The sequence below is a fragment of the Delphinus delphis genome, chromosome 10, assembly GCF_949987515.2.
Source record: "Delphinus delphis chromosome 10, mDelDel1.2, whole genome shotgun sequence".
Taxonomy (NCBI): domain Eukaryota; kingdom Metazoa; phylum Chordata; class Mammalia; order Artiodactyla; family Delphinidae; genus Delphinus; species Delphinus delphis.
The window spans coordinates 1,284,642-1,306,169 of record NC_082692.2 but is presented as its reverse complement, the minus strand read 5'-3'; the positions used below and the strand labels follow the sequence as shown (position 1 = coordinate 1,306,169).

The window sequence follows — 21,528 nt, the reverse complement described above, 5'->3', positions numbered from 1 at the left end:
AGTGTGTCTTAAGATACGTTTAAAATCACTTCTTATATTTAGAATCGTTATTGGGTTTTTTTTTTTTCAGAAAATCATATTTGTTTGCATTGGCTTGTTTCCTTTTCGTGGTTGTCATTGAGACTATTAGCAACATGCCAGCTCTCCTGCTGCAGATATTAGGTTTTAAGTAAGAAAATGTGTACTCCTTTCATTACTTCTGACTTACTGAAGCATGAGAAATCTTTACTAAACATGTGCGCTCTACAAAGTAAAAGTTACCTGTATAATCTAATTCTAAGAAGTTTTATTAAATTTCACTATCATTTAGCCTTTTAGCTTGAGAATGAATGAGAAATCCAACGTCGTAAGTTGTTTCATGCCCAACAATTAGTAATGCGTATAACTTCGTCAATGAAATTTTATGTGACTGTGTAGCCACGTAATTAAACCAGCAAGTCATGAGGAAAGATTAAAGTGACATTTATACAGGTGTGTTTAGTGGCAATACATTATTTCATAATTGCATAGGTTAAAAATTCCCACGATGGGCTGTGGAAGCTGTTGTTGGAAAGGAAAGTGAGTGACCGGGCAGCCAGGAATGTTTCTTTCACTCAGCTCCATGGTTCTGGATGTCCTGACTAGAGGGGAGGAGAAGGAAGGCCTCAGCTCTCCTTGCCTCCAGTCTGGGCGGCAGTGTTGGGGATCGACCGTCAGGCCTCCTCAGTCGCAGACGTGTTGGTGCATTTTGTCTGGGTTTCTGTGCTTCCCCCATCAGCTTTTCCACTGGCAAAAAAGAAATACAGCTCAATTGTTTCGGGTGAGGTTAGGATAGGGAAAAACATTTAGTTGTAGAAGAAGGAGACAAATTTAAATGTAACCCCCCATCTTCTATTTGCATATCTCCTAATGAGAACTTTTTTCGCTTTGTTGATATTAATCACTTTTTTAAAAAATTTATTTTAAAAGTAATATTTCTTTTTAAAAATTAATTTTTTTATTGAAGTATGGTTGATTCAGGTGTTAGTTTCAGGTGTACAGCAAAGTGATTCAGATATAGATATATATAAAATTTTCAGACTCCTTTCCCATATAGGTTATTACAAAATATTGAGTACAATTCCCTGTGCTGTACAGTAGGTCCTTGTTGTTTATCCATTTTATGTATAGTAGGGTGTATGTCAATCCCAAATTCCTAATTTATTCCTCCCCTCCCACCTTTCCCCTTTGGTAACCATAAGTTTGTTTTCTATGTCTGTAAGTCTGTTTCTGTTCTGTAAGTACGTTCATATGTATCATTTTTTTTAGATTCCACGTATAACTGGTATCATATGATATTTGTCTTTGCCTGACTTACTGCACTTAGTATGATAATCTCTAGGTCCGTCCATGTTGCTGCAAATGGCATTCTTTCTTTCTTTTTTATGGCCCAGTAATATTCCATTGTATATATAGGTACCACATCTTCTTTATCCATTCATCTGTCAATGGACATTTAGGTTGCTTCCATGTCTTGGCTGTTGTAAATAGTGCTGCAATGAACATTGGGACGCATGTATCTTTTTGAATCATAGTTTTGTCTGGATATATGCCCAGGAGTGGGATTCTAGGATCATATGGTAGTTCTACTTTTACTTTTTTAAGGAACCTCCATACTGTTCTCCATAGTGGCTGCACCAATTTACATTCCCACCAACAGTGCAGGCGGGTTCCCTTTTTTTTCTCCACACCCTCTCCAGCATTTATTATTTGTAGGCTTTTTGATGGTAGCCATTCTGACTGGTGTGAGGTGATATCAAATGGGACCTAATTAAACTTAAAAGCTTTTGTACAGCAAAGGAAACCATAAACAAAATGAAAAGACAAGGTACAGGATGGGAGAAAATATTTGCAAATGATGCAGCTGACAAGGGATTAATCTCCAAAATATACAAACAGCTCATACGGCTCAATAGCAAAAAGCAAACAACCCAGTCAAAAAATGGGCAGAAAATCTAAGTAGACATTTCTCCAAAGAAGACATACAGATGGCCAACAGGCACATGAAAAGATGCTCAACATTGTTAATTATTAAAGGAATGCAAATCAAAACTGAAAGTAATGCTTCTTTTTTTTATTTTAAAGAAAAGTGAACAGTACAGGAGGGTATAAGGAGAAAAGAGTTCCCTCCCTCACACCGACTCCCAGCCCCATCCTCAGGCCCACTGTTGACTTCCCTTCAGAAGTGGCGCAAGCGTCTCCTAGTCAAACATAATAGGTGTCCGCCTCCGTGACAGTAGGTAGTTCCATACATAATGTTCTGCGTCTAGGGCTGAATGTTTCTTAAAAACATGACCTGTAGCACACACCACTTTGTTTTGTTTTATTATATATCTAAACCAATGATATCTCATTCTTTATTTCATTTATATACTCGAATAATGGAAAATAATTAAAATAGAGTATATGTGAAACTGATGTGATACTTATCTGATATCTAATAGTTAATACTTAGAGCATTTCTTGAAACTTGAAAATTAATTTTCATATTAAATTAATCTGATAGTAGTATTGTTGTTTTGTCACAGTTAATTGTTATTTTTTAAGGAGGTTCTTTGCCAGACTGAGAATTTCTTCATGGTAGCGACTACATTACGTTCTTAAGTCAGCAGCGTCTAAAACAGTGCCTACCTGCTAATAAGCATTCAGTAAATATTATATAGGTTTCAGGTGTACACCACAGTGATTCACAGTTTTTAAAGGTAATACTCCATTGTAGTTATTATAAAATATTGGCTATATTCCCTGTGCTGTGCAATATATTCTTCTAGCTTATTTGTTTTATACATAGTAGTTGGTAGCAAACTGTTTTGAAGTAAAGATTCTGTCTGATATACTTTAGTAAATACCCAGAATTCACTTTTAATTGCCGCTAGCTTGTACGCCTGTGATTGCTCTAGTACTTTGAGTGAGTTTATTTTCTTAAGTAGGTTGAGCATTTGTCTGCACCTCAGTCCTTCCACCCTGTTATCTCGGGGAGCACTTTTTTCTAGTTGCTGCAGTGGTAAACCTCGGTCTCGTCTAAGGGACATCATCACAAACGCCCGATTAAGTAGAGCCCAAACGGATGCTACTTTTTTGGGACGTGTGCTTTTTCTCTAACAAAAAACAATTGGCAAGGCCCATTTTGACTGCATGAATAACATTTCATGAGAATTCCTGACTTTAAAAGGTATGGAAGAAGTATTTTTTAATACAGAGATATTCTAGACCAGAGCTTGGCAAACTGGCTGGTGGGCCCAGTCCAGCCCACCTGGTTATTTTTGTAGGTGAAGTGTCCTTGGAGCCCGGTAACGTCCAGGTGTTACACAGTATCCGTGGCTGCTTCCACAGTGGAGGCCTGGGTCCTGCAAAGCCCCAAATGTTGACTGTCTGCCCTCTAAGAAAACGTCTGCTGCCCCCTCCCCCCAGGGGAATAGTTAGATCTTCAACAGCAAGAAACGGTTCACGTGGGTTTAGTATGGGTTTCTCCCGAGGCCGCAAGATAGTCTGATAGAAAGATTTCCAATAAACATTAAAGTCACATTGAGTCAGAAGTTAACCCACCCGTAGCAGAACTCCTGAAGTGTGTTGTCAGTTGGGGGTTCCCCTGTGCTTTGCCGAAGTACCAAGGGGGCACCCAGGTGACCTGGCAGCTGAGCGGGACCCAGCAGTCCTCCCTTCAGGACGCGCTGTCACCAGGCTTCGCCCGCAGTGTGTGTCTCTTCTCCTTTGCAGTCCTCGGTGGTTCTCTTTAAGGTTGCTTACTTCGTTATGTGATGAGAAGTTCATGGTAGCTCTGAAGATAGTCAGGGTCACCTGTGGTTGGCACAGAACTGACAGTGGGGAATCACTGATCTAGTGAAGAAAGCCATGATCCGGGGACGGGGCCCGTTTCCCTCTGCCATCTCTGCCCATTCTTTCGGTGACGGCTGGTTGGTTCATGTGCTCATGCTTTAGGTTTGCTTTTTAGAAAGTGTAGTCACTTGAGTAACATTTACTGCAAATTAACAGTGAATGATAGTTTAAATTCTAGAATTATATGTCCATAAAGGCATGAAAATGTCTGTATCATCATGTGTTCTGTGAATAACTACCACTATGTATTATATGATGATATTCACAGACATGAACATGGTGCTTTTATTCATAAGCACTCAACTTGTCAAAATAAAAACATGTTCTGTTTAAATTAGGAGAATAGTTGCTTTATTTCACGGATAAATTGTGCAGAACTGGACATGTATCTGAAAAACTTTTTCTTCTCCTTTTGTTTCTCCAAACTTGAACTTCTTTATCTGTTTAACTTACGTATTTCTACATCTACATGTACATAAATACGTGTAGCATTCTGTTAGCCACAGATGTGGCAGTGGTGCCACCTTTCTGCTGAAAATACAGATTTATATATTCTCTATTTAGGAGATAAAGGCTGTATGTATTGTCTAGAACTGTTACATTTTTTTCTGTGAGGAAAACGTCATATGCAAAAATCTTTTTGCTTTTATTGCTGTTTCTTTGAAAAGCTAATCAGTTAATAAGACTGATGTCACAAAGTTGTTAACTATATAAATTAAACTATGTAAAAAATACTGAGAAATTTTAAAATTACTTGAAAATAGCTCACGTAAAGAAAGTAGCTTCTTTTCAAATACATTGCTTATCATAAGAAAATCTGAGATTATGCTACAAATTGGAACATTAAAAGCAAGCCTATTAGGAAAGCCATTGTACCCATGAGCTGTTTTGTTGCATTTTTAATACTCTAAAGGTACTTCTAGAAATACTTTGACAAACTTGTATAACTTACACATTTCTTTATGTGCATATGGAAATTCACACATACTTCTAGTTTTTTAAATTTTTTAATTTAAAAATATATATTAGCCCATGAGATGATATCCTTTCTTTGAAAGAGCTTTTAGGGAAAAAACAGTGGCCATCCACCTGTATGTGTTCTCCCCAAATACCCTCAGAATTTATGAGCTAGAAAGGAATTTAGAGATCTTTCCATCCCATTTGTCTCATCAGTGAAGAAGCTGAAGCAGCATGAGAATGAGTTGTCCAAGGTACAGCACTAACAGCTGTCAGCACTGAGGCTAGACATAGTCATGGGGATGGGAGGAATGACACAAACATTGCTCGTGTCTAGAAAAAGCACGTGGACACGTTTTGGAGTTGGCGCTGGAGCAGAGCTGGGGCTTCGCTATGGAATGAAGCGACGGCTCGTGTCTTTGGTAAAAGCCATGAGTTCATCTGGCTGAATGCAATGTGCCTTTCAGATGTTTAGCAGAAATAATCACAGTACAGCATTAGTTTTATGAGATTAAAATACAAATGTGATATGAAGCAAAAAACTCATCTTGAGTATCACCAAGAGTTGGCCAGGAGAAAAATCAGAGCTAATACAAAATACATTAAAATCGTGGCAGTGAAAAGTGATAAAGTACTTTAAATATATCCGTAATTAACAGTTTAAGACTCCCACAAATGGATGGTGTACTGCTACTGTTTAGGTATCAAGCCATTTTTAGACTCTGTAGCACATTCCTGTAAATATGGGCTTCATAAGAAATCATATATAGCAGTCTAAACACAGTATTCACCTGACTGGGAGAATCTGGCATTTTAAAGGTTCATGAACTTGTGGTTTTAAGTTTTAGACTTGAGCTTTTTTTTTTTTTAAACCGCCAAGTATTTTGCTTCTTAAAATGTCTAACTATATTTATTATCATAAGTTAATCTTTAGATTTTTTAAAACTGTAATTCCTGTAAAAATTAACTACCTAAGTCATAATAAAATTTTGGGTAATTTTCCCCTTTATTTTTCTAAAGATTGTCCTTTATTCATTGCTGTAAAGATAAGATTAATACTCCAGGTTAGAGGTTCTCAACTGGGGGTGGGGTGAGGTGGGGAGAACATGACCTGCCCCCGGAGGACATGTGATAATATGTGAAGACTTTTTTGGTTGTCACCAGCATCTTGCAGGGGCAGGGATGCTCCTAAACATCCCACAGCCCGAGTGTCAGTCGTGCTGAAGGTGACAAGCCCTGCTCGCTCCATCAAATCTAGACGAATGTCCTCTCTAAGACCAGGATCTTCTTTTTCTTTATGTATCACTTTTACTTTGCAGTAAATCCTTCCTAGACCTTTAGCAAACACTACCTAAACACAGGGGGAGAGAAATCTGATTTAAATAGCTCCATGTGAAACCATTTAGGCCTTAGGTCTTCTGGTAACTGCAGATCAGACCCAAGTCAGGGAAGCCCAGAGAACAGAGTTGTTTTTTCAGGGCTCTTCTAACCATCTGGGGCTGAATTCTCACTTTATAGTGACCCACTGGTCCACAGACCCACGTCAGGTTGGGTCCATGACCCTCCCTCCACCTCCAAAATAAATGAGCGTTTTTATCTTTTGTTATAAATTATGACAGGGACAAAGCTTTCCTTTGGGAATAAACCCTAGATTCCATGTCCTGGCGATGGTATAAGACAACCATTAAAATGTATTCGAGATCATCTCTCAGTGCATACATGGGAATATAGTAGTGTTACTGTGACAGGTTCACTGTATGAGAATTTTCCTTTAAAATTATTCAAATTCACAGTATTTTAGGGCTTTAGGGGACAATAGAATGCATGATATAAACTAAGTGGCTGGAACTTGCTTTTATTTAACCCTGTGGGCAGAAAGCACTCCTCTTTCTGTATGTGTATGTATGTCTGTTTGTAAATAAAATAATCTTTTAAAACATGACTTAAGGGGCTTCCCTGGTGGCGCAGTGGTTGAGAGTCCGCCTGCCGATGCAGGGGACACGGGTTCGTGCCCCGGTCCGGGAAGATCCCACATGCCGCGGAGTGGCTGGGCCCGTGAGCCATGGCCGCTGAGCCTGCGCGTCCGGAGCCTGTGCTCCGCAACGGGAGAGGCCACAGCAGTGAGAGGCCCGCGTACCACAAAAAAAACAAAAACATGACTATTTGTCAGTCTGGCTAGCAAATTTAAATCGTGGTGCTATAGAAATATCAAGAAACACGCAAACCAGTATCAAACAGCCCGACGTTTTATTTGTATTTCTGTCTATTAAAGGTGCTTTGTGGTTTTTAGGTAAGCATTATAGCCTTCATTTATTGGAAACAATTTAGCCACCCATTGTGAAATCAGGGCATGAGTAATCTCACGTGAGAGCTCAGCAGAGCACTGCAGGCTTGACGCAGAACCATTTTGTCTGAGTTTCATGGTTAGATCACTGGCCACTCACCTTGGACCCACCAAGGTCGAGGTGGCCTCTGGTTGGGCACGAAGTGACATCATCTGGTTCGCTGTCACTTTTGTGGACGGTGACACTTGGAGATCACAGAGCTGTCTGCCTCTGTTATTCTCTGCAGAGAGAGGAGGTGTAATTGCTTAAACGTGAAAGACTCTTGAAGCAATATTGGGTTTAACTGAGGCGGTTTTTACCACTAAATAAAGTGAAGTCCTTTCCCACCGGCTGAGACGAGGCTTCTGGGATTGTTATATTGATTTTTTTAATGTTTTGCAGTTTCTTTGGCATTTACATTTGAAACCAAGCTGACAACTGTCTGGTCTCACGTAGCAGGACTCTCACATATAGGCAGGCAGTGTCCACGGGGGCTAAGAGTGCCTCAGGCTTCGCAGAGCCAGGCCTGGGCTGAGGCAGCTTGGCCACAGGACTTCGGCAGCCCTCAGTCCTCTTCTGTGTTGATGACGATGTCTACCTCACGGGAGTGTCGTGAGGATCAGTGAGACAACAGTATACGCTACTTACCTGTGGGGTCCTTGTGAAGCAGAAGCAGGGGAGCAGGTGTGAAAAGGATGAGCACAGTTCCTGGTGGGTTGAGAACATTCGTGTTTCTTTGTCCCCCCCTCTTCTTCCCTCTTCCTGTAGTGGCAGGGCTGAGTCCTAGAGGCCGAGGTGCCGGGCTCTGCCGGAGCAGCCCTCCAAGTGGGATTCTGGGGGGTGTGGCCTGAGACGTGCACCCAGCGGGGCCTGTCCGCGAGAGGTGCGCTTGAACCGAACACTGAGAATGTCATGATGTTTGCTTAGAGCAGTCGCTGAGACACCCCTGAACTGCAGGGAGAAGAGCTGTACGTGCTGCTGGAGAACTGCTGGAACCACGGGAAGAGCATTTGCAAGTGAGATTCTGGCAGTTGAGCCAGCGAACGTTTGAATTAGCGAAGCCGGAAAAAGATGATGATGAGTATGGAAGGTTATGGATAATCACCAAAGGCCTGGGAGAGACCCTTGAGAAAATTAATGAAACCTCCAAGTATTTTTAAAACTGATTCACATATTTTTTTTTTTTTTTTTTTTTTTTTTTTTTGCGGTACACGGGCCTCTCACTGCTGTGGCCTCTCCCGTCGCGGAGCACAGGCTCCGGACGCGCAGGCTCAGCGGTCATGGCTCACAGGCGCAGCCGCTCCGCGGCATGTGGGATCTTCCCGGACCGGGGCACGAACCCGCGTCCCCTGCATTGGCAGGCGGACTCTCAACCACTGCGCCACCAGGGAAGCCCTGATTCACATATTTTTATTAATGGTCCTGTGAAGTGCAAAATGTTTTGTCAAAGAAATTACAAACCGGAAAAGAAACCTGCTTTACTTTTTGGTGATACTAAGAAAAAACCCACAAGTACAATTTTCATTTAAATTTTATTAATTATAAGATAAATTACAAGTTTTATCAAAAGGGCGTTTTCCCCCAAATTTAGTTTGAGCCAAAGCTTTCTTTTCCCTGTTTATTACGGGGTTTTGTTCCCACTTTTAGGGGACACGGGAGTCTTGACGTGGAGCCAGCCCCCTCCACTGACTAAGTGAGGGACTTTGGTAAGTTTCTTCATCTCTCTGAGCCTCGGGTTGCTTTTCTCATTTGTGAAATGGGGTGATAACGGTCTTCACTTAGGGAGCTGTGAGCATTAAAGGAAATAATGTACGCAGGGTAATTAGTACATCCTACTGTCACCACCACTGCTGAGGTTGCATCTGGAGAAAGGGGGTCCACCTGTGGCCACCTCACAACTTAAAATGTGATAATAGGGACTTCCCTGGCGGCGCAGTGGTTAAGACTCCTCGCTCCCGGGTTCGATCCCTGGTCAGGGAACTAGATCCCACACGTAAGCCACAACTGGGGAGCCCGCCTGTGGCAACTAAGACCCAGTGCAACCAAATGAATAAATAAATATTTAAAAGCTAATAAAATGTGATAATCATGATAGGAATGATAAAGGGGAAAAGTCATAGAGGGATCGGTGACTTGTCTTTCCTGAACAAGTTGAAGAAGCTAAGCTTCCAGAGCTTGGTAACTGGGGACTCAGGTAGACAAGATGGGGTGAAGGAGCCCCCCGAGCACTAGGCACCAGGTGTTGGTAAGAACAGTGTTCTGCACTTGTTGTCTGTGTTTAATTCCCAGAGCTCAGTTAGAGACTAAACTCTGAGCAGAAAAGATTCTCCTAGAGAAAGGATTTAAACCCATGTTACTCTTCTGTGGTCATCCTTTGTAGAAGAAAACTTCTTCTGTAGAAAATACTGCTCGTAAAGAAAGAAGAGGAGGATGGGAGAAGAGCCACGATAAACTCAGTGGAGCTCTGCAATCCAGCTGACGACGACTCCATGCTTGAAGGCTGCTTCCGGCCAGGGCACAAGCAGGTCCTAAAGCATCGTGACAAGCTGGGGACAGACACGCCTGTCAGGGGCGCGGTAGAGAGAGTCCACGGGAACAACTCAGCCCCTCAGGTTGCGGTCGTGGTGTGCTGGGGTGAGGGACACTGGAGGTTTTGCCAGGACCGCTGAGCATCCTTTCTAGTTGGTTAGACACTTGCACACACACGGATGTGCGTGTAAGCTTAGCCTGAGCCCAGATCCAGAGTGGGATTGGCAGCTCCTGTAGCTGAGACACAACTGGTCTGATAGAGGAGGGGTGAGGCCAGCACTGGCTTCGTTTTCTTAAAAAATTAAGAAATTTGTGAGACTCAGGACGCAAGGACGCAAAGAACAGTCCTTTGGGTATCCAATTACATACTGAGACCTTGAATTGGGAAGGGGGCCTCTCTCCCACGTGCGTGGGGAGCACAGCCCGGGGGAGGACGTGTTGCTCCTGGAGCCTCAGGGCCGTGGACTCTTGGGTCAGGGGCCCCGTGGCCAGCCAAGCTCTTGTGCAGGGGGCCGTGACTGTGGTTCCTCCTTCGAGTGGTTTAATGCCAGGAGGGTGAGAACTTCAGGCAGGTGGGTTTGAGAATATTCAGCATTTCCCACTGGGTCAGCAGAATTTGGCCTTGAATGCTTCTCTCACCTTGGTAGTACCGGCTGATGGACCCCTGGGGCATTCAGTCCTCTGCGTACCTTCAGTAATTTACAGTTTGGGCTCAACCTCTCAACAGACCCTTTGCCATCTTCCTACATCCCTGGTTGAATGTACACTTCCAGCTGTTGTTACACAGACATTCCTGGTCTTGGTGGACCCTAGCGATGGGTCACTTAAACATCCCCGGAGTGAGCAGAGTTGTTGATGTTAAAGAAGGCTTATTTCTGCTAGAATAGGTATATCGTTACAATACAACTTTCTAAATGTCTAGTAAGTTTCAGGTTTCTTAAAAGGCACCAAAGCAGGATGTACGTGAGGATAAGTAGCCCATAATGGGATGCAATTAAGGAAGTGAAAATACAGCCTGATCGCAAAGAAACACTTCCTGGCCATGAGGAAGGTAGGTGTTCAGCATAATTTTATCGGTGGAATAGGGGAAACCCCAGTGCCCACAAGAAGCTGAAGAGGCCACAGTGAAGTTCACAGGAAACGTCTCTGCCTGGCCCCAGGTGCCTCTTAAAATCCCAACAATGAATTTGTACAGAAGCAGCAAACCTCTTTGTAAGGAAGAGGAAGGAGTTTCTCAGAGGCGCACTGAGGAATCCTGTTGGAGGAAGACCAAGTGAATAGGGCTGGAGCCTCAGTGCTGATCTGTGGCCCTGGGGACGGCCTCAGGCCAGTGCTCGCAGAAGATTGTGAGGGACGTTTCATCTGAAGTGCTGAACACTGAGGAGTGTTTCCTAACCTGCAAACAAAGGGTTTCCTTATCGGAAATAAATACAAGACAGGAACTGAAAATTCTTTTAAAAATGAATATCATCTACTGTGCCCAGCACTGTAATGAGCCGATACACTGTATGAGAAAAAGTGACACGTATACGCGCCTCTAACAGGTAGACAGGAGACCTTGGTAGACACAGCTGAATTGCTGCTGAGTAATTAAGACTGATGGTTATGAACGTGAAATTGCTTTTAGGAGTGGAGGGACCCACGTCCTCAGGTGTGGAGGGAGGTCAGGGCTCCCTGACCTCAGGGCTGGTCACCCTCCGCTTGGCAGCCTCGCCTGCAGTGGAGAGGTACCATTGCGCTCCTCTGCTTTCGGGTAGCGCGTTTGCTTCCTTTTCTGTGACAGGAGAGGAACAGGAGAGCAAGTGAGCTGATTGTGGAAGGAGACACAGCTGCCGCCTTTCGTAGACCTTTGTCTCGTCCCCGTTTTCTATCAGATGAAGAATTTGAAGCAAGGCCTTTGGAAGATTTTCTTACTTTGCAGTCTTTCCACTGGAATGGCTATAAGCCGATACTGTTTCTTTAAAGTTACTTTGAACATGGAATTTCTGTGAAGTGGCCCTGCTCTGCTTCTCAGGCATCAGGACTGTTCTGAGTCGAGATGGAGGCTGAAGAAGGAACTGAATCCACGCGGTGTCCGTCCGAGCATCGTCAGGGAGAAGCGCTGTCATTTCCGATGCAGCGCCATGTCTCAGTTCTGAGGTGCGGCCCAAACGTGACCCAGACAATGTGGGATAAGTCGTTTTTTAATGTTAATAAATCATTTCTATAAAAAAGAGTTGATTTCAGAGGATGATATACATGTGTCTGTGTTATTCCCAGGCGTGCTCTGCCCTGTGTGAGTGGAATGTGTTCGCTGGGGACAGAAAGTCTGACCCTCCTGCACCATGTCCCTCATCTCTCCGTCTCTGCTCTGTAAATTTCAGAGCAGATTAGAGGGAAGAGAGACTCAGAGCGCACAGAGCATCCGGCGGCCACGGCAGTCACCGCCCTCCCCAGAGGAATCCGTCCCTGAACTGGGACCTGTGCATCTGTGGGAATCTGGGTTTAGAAACGGCAAAACTCCCACTAACCTTCAGCAAAACTAAAACAGACGGTGCGTGGTACCCACGCGTGGGAACAGCCAGGGCGTGTGTGGCCAGGGCCGCTGAAGCTGAGACTCTGACCCTGCAGGTGCCTCCCTCTGTCTGTCTGTCTTGAATTTACCTTTTCAAACTCCTTTCTTCTCTGCAGCCAGAACTGAGGACACAGCAGCCTCGGTCTCACTGCCCCCCACCTTGTGAGGGTCTGGGGAAGGCACTCCCTGTCACCTCGCTGGGGCCCTGCAGCTAGGGCACTGGAGCTTTGGGGGTGCCTGCTGGGGGTGCCAGCGTGTTAGGTTGCCCCCAGGCATGGGCTGCCAGAGGCTCGACTGTGTCGGGGTGGGGAGTGGTCATTTAGGAAAGTCAGGGAAGCAGAATCATGGGACCTGAGCCATCGGCTGGAGGGTGAATGAGGAAGGGCTGCCAGTGGGTGGCGAGCTGGTCGCCAGGCAGTGACACCCAGAAGTCAGGTCAGCAGAGGTCAGGGTGTGTCCCCTGGGGTGACTGGAGGCCCGATGTGGACCTGCAGGTCCAGGGCTGGGGCCAGCGTGCACCAGTGGGGCTGCGGGCAGTGAGGGCATCCGGGGCCTGAGTGACCAGCCCCCGGGCCTGGAGGGCGGGGGACTTGGGGCGTGGGGGGGCCGTCCCTTGTCCCTTCTGCTGCGGAGCTGCTGCCAGTTCTCCGGCTCGCCTCCTTCTCTCCCTCAGCCATATCCCTGCTGGTCTCTGGGCCTCCCAGCCTCCCGGCCTCCCCGCCTCCTGGCCTTCCTGCTGCTTCAGCCCCGCCGCTCTCTCCTTTTCCGTCACCACCACTTCCTCCTTCTCCCCAGCCCCTTTACATGCCGTCAGTAGGTTTGGTTCTTGGACATGTCTGTCCTCTTGCCCACCTCCCTCTCTGGGTCTCATCCAGCCTTGGCCTTGGGACTTGAAATGTCATAACTGGGTCCCAAATGTGTGCTCTCCCCTCGCCCTCCCAAGGCTGGACCTGGCGTCCCCTTGGCCCAGTCTCATCCGGAGCTCAGTGTTTTGTTCCTTCCTTCCCTGATGGTTTGCTCAGCACATCACCTGAATAGAGAGACAGTGTTTCTGTGGCAAGGTCAGTGCTACACAGAAACCTGTTGTAATTTGGTGGGAGTTTGTCTCTGTCAGGGTTGGTTTGAGTGAGGCGGAGGCTCTCAGTGGGGACACTTTGTGTTCTCCTGGGGAAGTTGTGGAGCCTGCAGACACGTTTGGGTGTCGCAGTGGGTCGGGGGAGCCCCTGGCCCCGGGCCGTCGAAGCTGCACCCAGGACAGGGGGGCACCCTGCAGCCCAGTGCCGAGTGCCGAGCCAGGACCAGCCCTGGAGTGAGGATGTAGGGCCTGGAATGGTCCAGCTCCCCCGGGAAAGGCAACGAGCATTTGATGCAAACAGCAAAGGAGCTTGAACCTCCCTCTCTAAACCCGTATTTATGACTAGTTGCCGGGAAGTGGTAGCTCGCGTCATGAATGGGCCTCTTGTCAGCCCGGGTTCTCCGCAGGCGCTCCTGGTGGGGCCTGAGTACCTGCAGTTAAACGCTGTTGCTTTTGGCAGGGCATAGCAGCAGGCGCGGTGCAGGTCCTCTGATCTCCACGGTCTGCGCCGTCAGCCGTGACCTTCCCCGTGTCTCTTCTTTCCCCACCCCATCTGCACCAAGCCCCGGCCCAGGCACTGCCCAGCGGGGCGGCCGAGGTCGCTGCGGGGTGGGACCCGGGGCCCCAGGCGGAGGTCGTGCGGGGTTCAGGGTACATTGGAATGATTTCTGTTTGCCAGTGAAGATCGTCCAAACTATCTTTGTACTTTATCTAATTCCAAAAAATCTTTAAATCGAAAGCTTTTGGATGAAGTGCTGGGCAGTGGAATAGAAGTTTTATTAGAGGAATTGCGGTCACTTTACATGCTGTCTGGTGCTGAAGGGATAGTGTTACACACGTTTGCGTGTGTGCTCACACACAGCCGCGTGCACGCATGGGCACACGTCCCGACTAAAGTCACCCCACACTCAGCGCTTCTTTTCCTCTTAGGAGTTGGACAGTGTGACTGCAGGGCCAGCGTGAAACACACGTCTGAAAAGAAGTCACTTTGTCTAATGGGACGAGCAGAAGAGGTTTCCCCGGGGGGCTCACTGGGTCTCCCTTGGCATTTCTGCCCTTTGTGCCACTGTCCAGTGTTGAATTTTGTATTATTAAAAAAAAAAAAAAGTTTGTTAAAGTGATAACATTGTGGCAGAGATTGTGTTTTAACAGATGACCTAATTCTTTAATTTTAGTAAGTGTGCTACTATTCACATCTTAAAGTTTAATGCTGGTAATTTAAGGTATATGTTTTGTAAAATTTGTCAGTTCTCCTTTTCCTTCAATTTTTGTTTTAGAAGGTATTTGACTTAGGGAAATTATGTGGGTGTTTTGTGATATTAGAGTAGAAAGTTTAACAGAAAAGGAACATGTGTATATATCCACATGCACATGAAGAGGATTAGACTTGGGAACAAAGCCAGGGTATTAGGACCTGGCTCTGGCTCCTCTGAGCCTGTGTGTCCCGCTGCCTGGCTTCGCAGTGGGTCCTAGTCATCGGGCCTCAGGAGAGGTGAGGCCCAGGGGGGAGGGTCCACAAAAACAGGGTGATCTTGTGGGTCAGAATTTCATAAGTATAGTTTGCCTGGTGTGTGAAAAAAATCATTACAAATAGTTGTATTTGAGTCAGAGAAATAGTGTGAGCAAAACAGTGAGACAAATTTCAGGTTTTTACGTATATTTTTATATACATGCATTCATTGTACAGATGTACTCCGTAGAAAAGAAAACGTAAAAATCAAATTTTTCTGAATGTCTAACATGAAAATAAAAATAAATATGTCCAGGGTGGCACAGTTGTTCACATTGTATCCAGATGTGCAGAGGAAACAAGTTTCTTTATTTCTTTAGGTCTGTCTTTGTCTTCCGGGCAGCCCTGCCCACTGGTAGGCGGGGACCACTACGGACGCCAAAGCGCTGCACAGTTCTGTTGGCTTAGTGGGAAGTGGTGACTCGAATAGGCCTCTTGGCCGCCCAGCCTCTCTAGTTGGGAGGTTCAGCTTGGGGCCTTGGTGTGGAAGTGGAGAGCAGAACGTGTTACCTTGGGACTGTAGTCAGTGGCAGTGTCTCTGTGTCCCCACCAGAATCAAGCCAGACCCTCTCGGGAGGAGACTGTCCTTCTCAGACGTGTCCCCTGGTTTCCAGCAGACTGAGATTACTAACCTCGAACTCGCAGTGTCACCATCACTCAAAGTCAGCAGATAAAACAAGAAATCAGTCCCCTAAGAACTTTAAGTATTAGAATTATCAAATTAGAAGATAAAATTACTAGGATATGTTTAAATAAATAAAATGAAAAATCATAAAAAAGAAATAAGCAACAACAGAATATAAAAAATAGGCAAAGAGAAGCAGAGAGAACTTCACATATGAAAAGTTATTGAAATAAAGAATTTTATGCATGACTTAAATATTAGGCTACTAAAAGAAAATTAGATGGATCTAAGGAAGTTACCCAGTGTATTGCAGAGAAGACGAAGAGAGGGAAATTATAAAAAAAAGAAATTAACAGACTGGCAGGTAAAGTGGGAAGGTCTAACGTTCTTTCCCAGGAGGAAATAGAAAGAAGAAACTAGAGCAAAGAAGAGGCGGTATGTGAAGAGGTACGTGTACCGCACAGATACAGGAACACGTGTACACCAAGCAGAAAACCACATCTAGATACATGGACCTGAAACTCCAGGATGCAAAAGACAAAGAAGCGTCTTTAATCTCACGAGAGGAAAAAAGGTGAATGACAGTTACACTGGCCACACTGTTATCCGGAGCAAAAAAATGGAACCCAGAAGGTAGTGTATTAGTACCTTCAAATGCTAAGAGAAAATAATTTTCAACCTGGCATTGTCTAATTATCAAAACTATCTTTCAAAATCAAGCCAATTTCTCTGCTTTAAAGGAACTTCTAAAGAATGAGTTTTAAGAAGAAAGGAAATTATGTCAGAAGAAAGATTCAAAAAGGTAGGTTGAGAAAGGAAATTGGTAAATATGGGAATATGCACAGCATTTCCAGTCCAAAATTATAAATAAATGTGTATTCTGTGAAAAAAAAAGAGATCGGGGAGCTATTGAAAGTAACCGAAGTGAACGAGCAGAGTTAAAACTGAGAGGAAACTTATTTTATCACCTTTAATCTATTACAGCTAGAGACTCTGTTTGACAGTTTTGCTCATGAAAGATATATAATTACCCTTAAGATGACATTAAAATAATCTGGGACTTCCCTGGTGGCACAGTGGTTAAGAATCCGCCTGCCAATGCAGGGGACATGGGTTCGAATCCTGGTCCAGGAAGATCCCACGTGCCGCGGAGCACCTAAGCCCGTGCGCCACAACTACTGAGCCCACGCTCTAGAGCCTGCGAGCCACACTACTGAGCCCACGCGCCACAACTACCGAAGCCCGTGTGTCTAGAGCCCGTGTTCCGCAACAAGAGAAGCCACCGCAATGAGAAGCCCGTGCACCGCAACGAAGAGTAGCCCCCGCTCGCCACAACTAGAGAAAGCCCGCGCACAGCAGCAAAGACCCAACGCAGCCAAAAATAAATAAATAAAATTATATTAAAAAAATAATCTAACAATGCCTGATTCACGTTTCATCATATTTTTTCAAATGTTCTAATCCTTGATTCTTACAACAGGTGGAGTGGTGGCCCCCAAAAGATATGCCCACATCCTAATTCACAGAACTTGGGAATGTGGCCTTATATAGAAAAAGGTCTTTGCAGATGTGATCAAGTGAGGGATCTGGAGACAAAGATCATCCTGGAGTGCACGGGTGGATCCTAAATCCAGTGACTGTCACCGAATGAAGTTCCTGTGCCCGACACACAGTGAGGCCGAACACACCGAAACGTCGGAGTCTGGAGCAGGGAAAGGTTTATTGCAGGGCCAAGCGAGGAGAGCAAGTGGCTTGGGCCCAGAGAACTCCGAGCTCCCCGAGGACTCCAGCATGCTTAAACGACAGATGAGGGAGGGGCGTCCAGCACGTGTGATCAGCTTGGGCACGATTCTCTGACTGGTTGATGGTGATCCACCCTTAGGAGCCGCCTGGTCTGGGCTCTGTGCTCAGGATCAGCAAGTAGTTAATTTCTTCCACTTGGTGGTGGTTTTAGCATCTGAAAACCTCAGGAAATATGCCTGAGATACTATGATCTGGGTACTTCAGAGAGGAGCTGCAGCAGAGCATGTGCGGGGGGCGTGTGTCCCGGGAGGGCCCCATGGGGTCCAGCTCGGTTACATGACAGGTGTCCTTATAAGAAACAGAAGAGGCGACGACACAGACCCTGGAAGAGGAGGTGGTGTGCAGATGCAGGGATGCAGCCACAGCCCAGGGGGACCAGGAGCCCCAACACAGAAGGCAGAGAAAGGCTTCCTCCCTGGATGGCCCAGAGGGAACGTGGCCCCGCGGAATCTCAGGCTTACGGCCCGCAGACTGAGAAATTACGGAAGCCACCTGGTTTTTGTAATTTGTTATGGCAGCCAGAGGAGGTTAATGCGGTCACTGTTAAATTTACACTTTCTCTAATTCTCTGTTTACCCTAGTGTGACTCCGAAGCCAGGTTTTCTGGCCTGCCGTCCTCCCCTGGGGCTCTGGGAGGTGGCGTCCGGGTGTGTGGGACGCGGATGTGGCCGGTTGGACCTCGTGTTGACGGGGGGGCCCCTGGTGTCCTCAGGCCCGGGTGCAGCTCTCTGCCCTCAGGCCTGCTGGTCTCAGCTGCTTCCTCGCCTCGTGGCCAAGCAGGTGGCGTGGCCTCTGCCGGGCCCTTCCTGTGTCTGCCGCCCATCGGTCCAGGGCCTTCTCTTTCCTGGGCTCCTTGCTCTGCCCGTGTCTGGCTCTGGACTGTAGGCCCACTGCGTCGTCCGACTCGTGGTCCCCTCCGGGTGGTCTGACGTCCACCTCGCCTGGGCTCAGCGGTGAGGGCGGAGGGCCTTCACCCCTGCTCATCTCGTTAGTGTCCCTGGTGCAGCCCCCCCAGGCTGGTCAGGCCCAGTGGCCTCCTCGGAGGGCTCCCCAGACTCCACAGGACGCGTGGCACAGACTTCTCCTCGGCCATGTCCTCAATCTGCTCTGCTTGGTATCGCAGCCCAGAGGCTACATTCACCTGGAGACTCTCCTGCCTCTGCTGTCCTTCCCCACAGCCCTGGAGCCGCCCCTCCCATCCTTCCCGCCTGGACGCGGGCCTGGTCCTGCCCCTCAGAGCCTGAGGGCATCACGCATGGGAGGGACTTTGGGCTATGACCGCACTGTTGTCTGCTACACTAAAGTTATCTAGAAAATTACTTTCCCATGAAGCCTTGCTTTCACACTTGCTGTCTTGTTCCAGAATCCTATTTTGAATGATAGGGATGAGTATTACCTGGGTCCTTTTGACTGTCTGGTGTAGCTCTTCTCACCTTTCCCCAGCCTTGGGTTAACCGTGGAGAATGTCACATAAAGAGGGATGCGTGAGAAAAAAGCTTTGCTATTTTAAAAGATTCATCACAGTAAAAATATCCAAGACAATAAGCATTTATGACTGATAGATACAGTGTTCTACAGCCTTTTAATTTAGTGTCTCATTTGATCCTTAGTATCGATTATTATCCCATTTTATAGATAAGACAACTGAGACGTTAGGACATTTAAGGTCACAGCACTGATACAAGTAGCAGAATTAAAAATAACTCACAGGGCATGTAACCCTACTTCCATAATCTGCCTGAAAGCACTCACCCTTTGCCTCAGATTGGAAATGAAAGATGAAGCTGTTTCCAGGTCCTCAGATGGCGTTCCCACCCTGCTACCAGCCCTGACCGCTCTGGGCCCACCATGACTTGGGCAATCTTGGAGACTCAGCTTTGAATTTAAGTAAATAATGATAGTATTTTATCCAGCGTAGTTTGGTGTTTTTTAATGTGGCAGTTTTTCTTGTTTGCTGTATTGCCAAAACAGAAGTTCTGTATTTTTCATTCTGTCAACACTAGCAAAACTCATGATCTCAATCTTAGAGCCAATATTTGGGCTAAAACCAGTTTTAATTGGTCTCTTTTTTTATATATATTTATTTTATTTTATTTATTTTTGGCTGTGTTGGGTCTTCATTGCTGTGCGCGGGCTTCCTCTAGTTGCGGCGAGCGGGGGCTACTCTTCGTTGCGGTGTGCGGGCTTCTCATTGCGGTAGCTTCTGTTGCTGCAGAGCACGGGCTCTAGGTGCACAGGATTCAGTGGTTGTGGCTCGCGGGCTCTAGAGTGCAGGCTCAGTAGTTGTGGCGCACGGGCTTAGTTGCTCCGTGGCATGTGGGATCTTCCCAGACCAGGGCTCGAACCTGTGTCCCCTGCATTGGCAGGCAGATTCTTAACCACTGTGCCACCAGGGAAGCCCAGGTCTCTTTCTTATTAGTATGCATTTATATGGATATTCTATTTTCCTTGGTTAATGAGTTTACCTTGAGAAAGTAACCTACTATGAGGTTAGAAATGTTTATTAGTGCTTTGGGTGTGTAAGTAAGTCCACACGCCTGCCTCTGGCTGTTTATTTAGATCTGTTTTCAATCTCAGATGTTCAAAATCAGAGAATTAAGAGACTTAGTCATAAAAGAACTAAGAAATCTGAACTTTTCATTGAGGCTTAATTACAGGTACCATTCACATTGTAATGTAATAATTGTAATAATAGGTAACATTTATTGGGAACTTGCTAATCACATTACCTAGATTTTCTCAGTTAAACATCAAACCTACATGGTAAGTACTGTTATTATCCTTGTTTTACAAACAAGGACGTGATGATACTAATTCCGTCTGTGTCTGTAGTGATTCGTGGTCCGCAGCACCCTGACCTCTGCTTGGGTGTCCCTGTGACTTGGCCTGGCAGGTGTTCCTGTCCTGTGGTGTGCAGAGACTGTTACATGGTTTGTGTAGCAGAGCCAGTGACCAGCAGCCGTCGGTCGGTTCGCTAGGCTGACTTTCCATTTCTCGGTCTTCTTCGTAGCCATGGTCTTGTAGTGCAAGGCTCTTAGAGATCAAGTATCTATGTACATCATTTTGGGAGTTCCATAATTGGAGTGTGCTGTAACAGCAAAACCACTCAGGTGACCTAGTCTGCGGAGGGACGCCTCCTGCACTGCTGGTGGGTTGGTGACGGCAGCACAGGCGGGAAAGTGAGGGAGACAGCTCGGGTCAGGCTGCTGGCTGCACAGAGTGACTGCTGAGGCCTCAGCCCTCCTGTGTCATCATTGCTTATAGTTCTCTACAAAAACAGCAGTCTTGTGTGGTAAGGAGTGAAAACGAAGAGAACAAATTGAGAAAAAAAATCACTTGAAGCCTCTCCCAGGAATGAATGAAGCATATGGTGGCAGTAATAATGTTAAAAATGAATCTGAAAATGAAATTAAGGAAGGTTCCAGTTATAATGACATCAGAGGGAATAAAGTACTTAAGGAACAAATTTAACAGAAGCAGCGCAAAACGTATTCCCTAGAAACTACTGAGCATTTTTGCTGAAAGCAGTTTGGGAAGACGCAGGTCACTGGAAAGGCCCCGTGTGCTGATGAGCTGGAAGACGAAGTGTTGCTGAGACGGGCAGTGCTCCCGCACTGAACTACAGACCCAGCATCATCCCTACAAAATCCCGGGTTGCTTTTTTGCAGAAATTAACAAGCTGATGCTAAAATTCGTATGGAAATTCAAGAGACTGAGGATAGCTAAAACAGTCTGAAGAAAGAACACAGTTGGAAGACTCACACTTCTTGATTTGAACCCTTACCAGAGACCTATAGCAATCAAGGTGTGGCACTGTCCTAAACATAGGTGTTCCGGCCATTGCAATAGGACTGAAGGTCAGAAATAAAGCCATGTGTCTATGGTTAATTGCTTTTCGACAAAAGGTATAAGGCAACTCAAATAGGAGAAAGAATCACCTTTTCAGCAAACGCATAGCGCCAGGACAGCCCTATATCCACATGCAAGTGAATGAAGTTGGGCCCTTTCATCTTAACCACACACACAAATTAACTAAACTTGGGTCAGATACCTACAGGTAAGAACAAAATCGATACAATTCATTAAAAAATATAGGAGAAACTCTTCAAGACCTTCCTTGGGCTAGGCAAAGCCCTTTTGGATATGACACCAAAAGCTCATACAACCAAAAAAAAAAAAAATAGGCAACTTGAACTTCATAATAACTAAAAAAAACTTCTGTGTGTCAAAGGACACCATCAAGAAAATGAAAATATAACCTATACAATGAGAGAAAATGTTTGTAAATCATATATC

General features: G+C 45.7%; 1 protein-coding gene across 2 annotated transcripts in view; it reads left to right on the top strand.

Annotated features, from left to right (window-relative positions):
- GMDS (GDP-mannose 4,6-dehydratase) overlaps positions 1 to 21,528 on the top strand; it is a 480,820-nt gene that overhangs the window by 203,278 nt on the left and 256,014 nt on the right. The window lies entirely within an intron of this gene.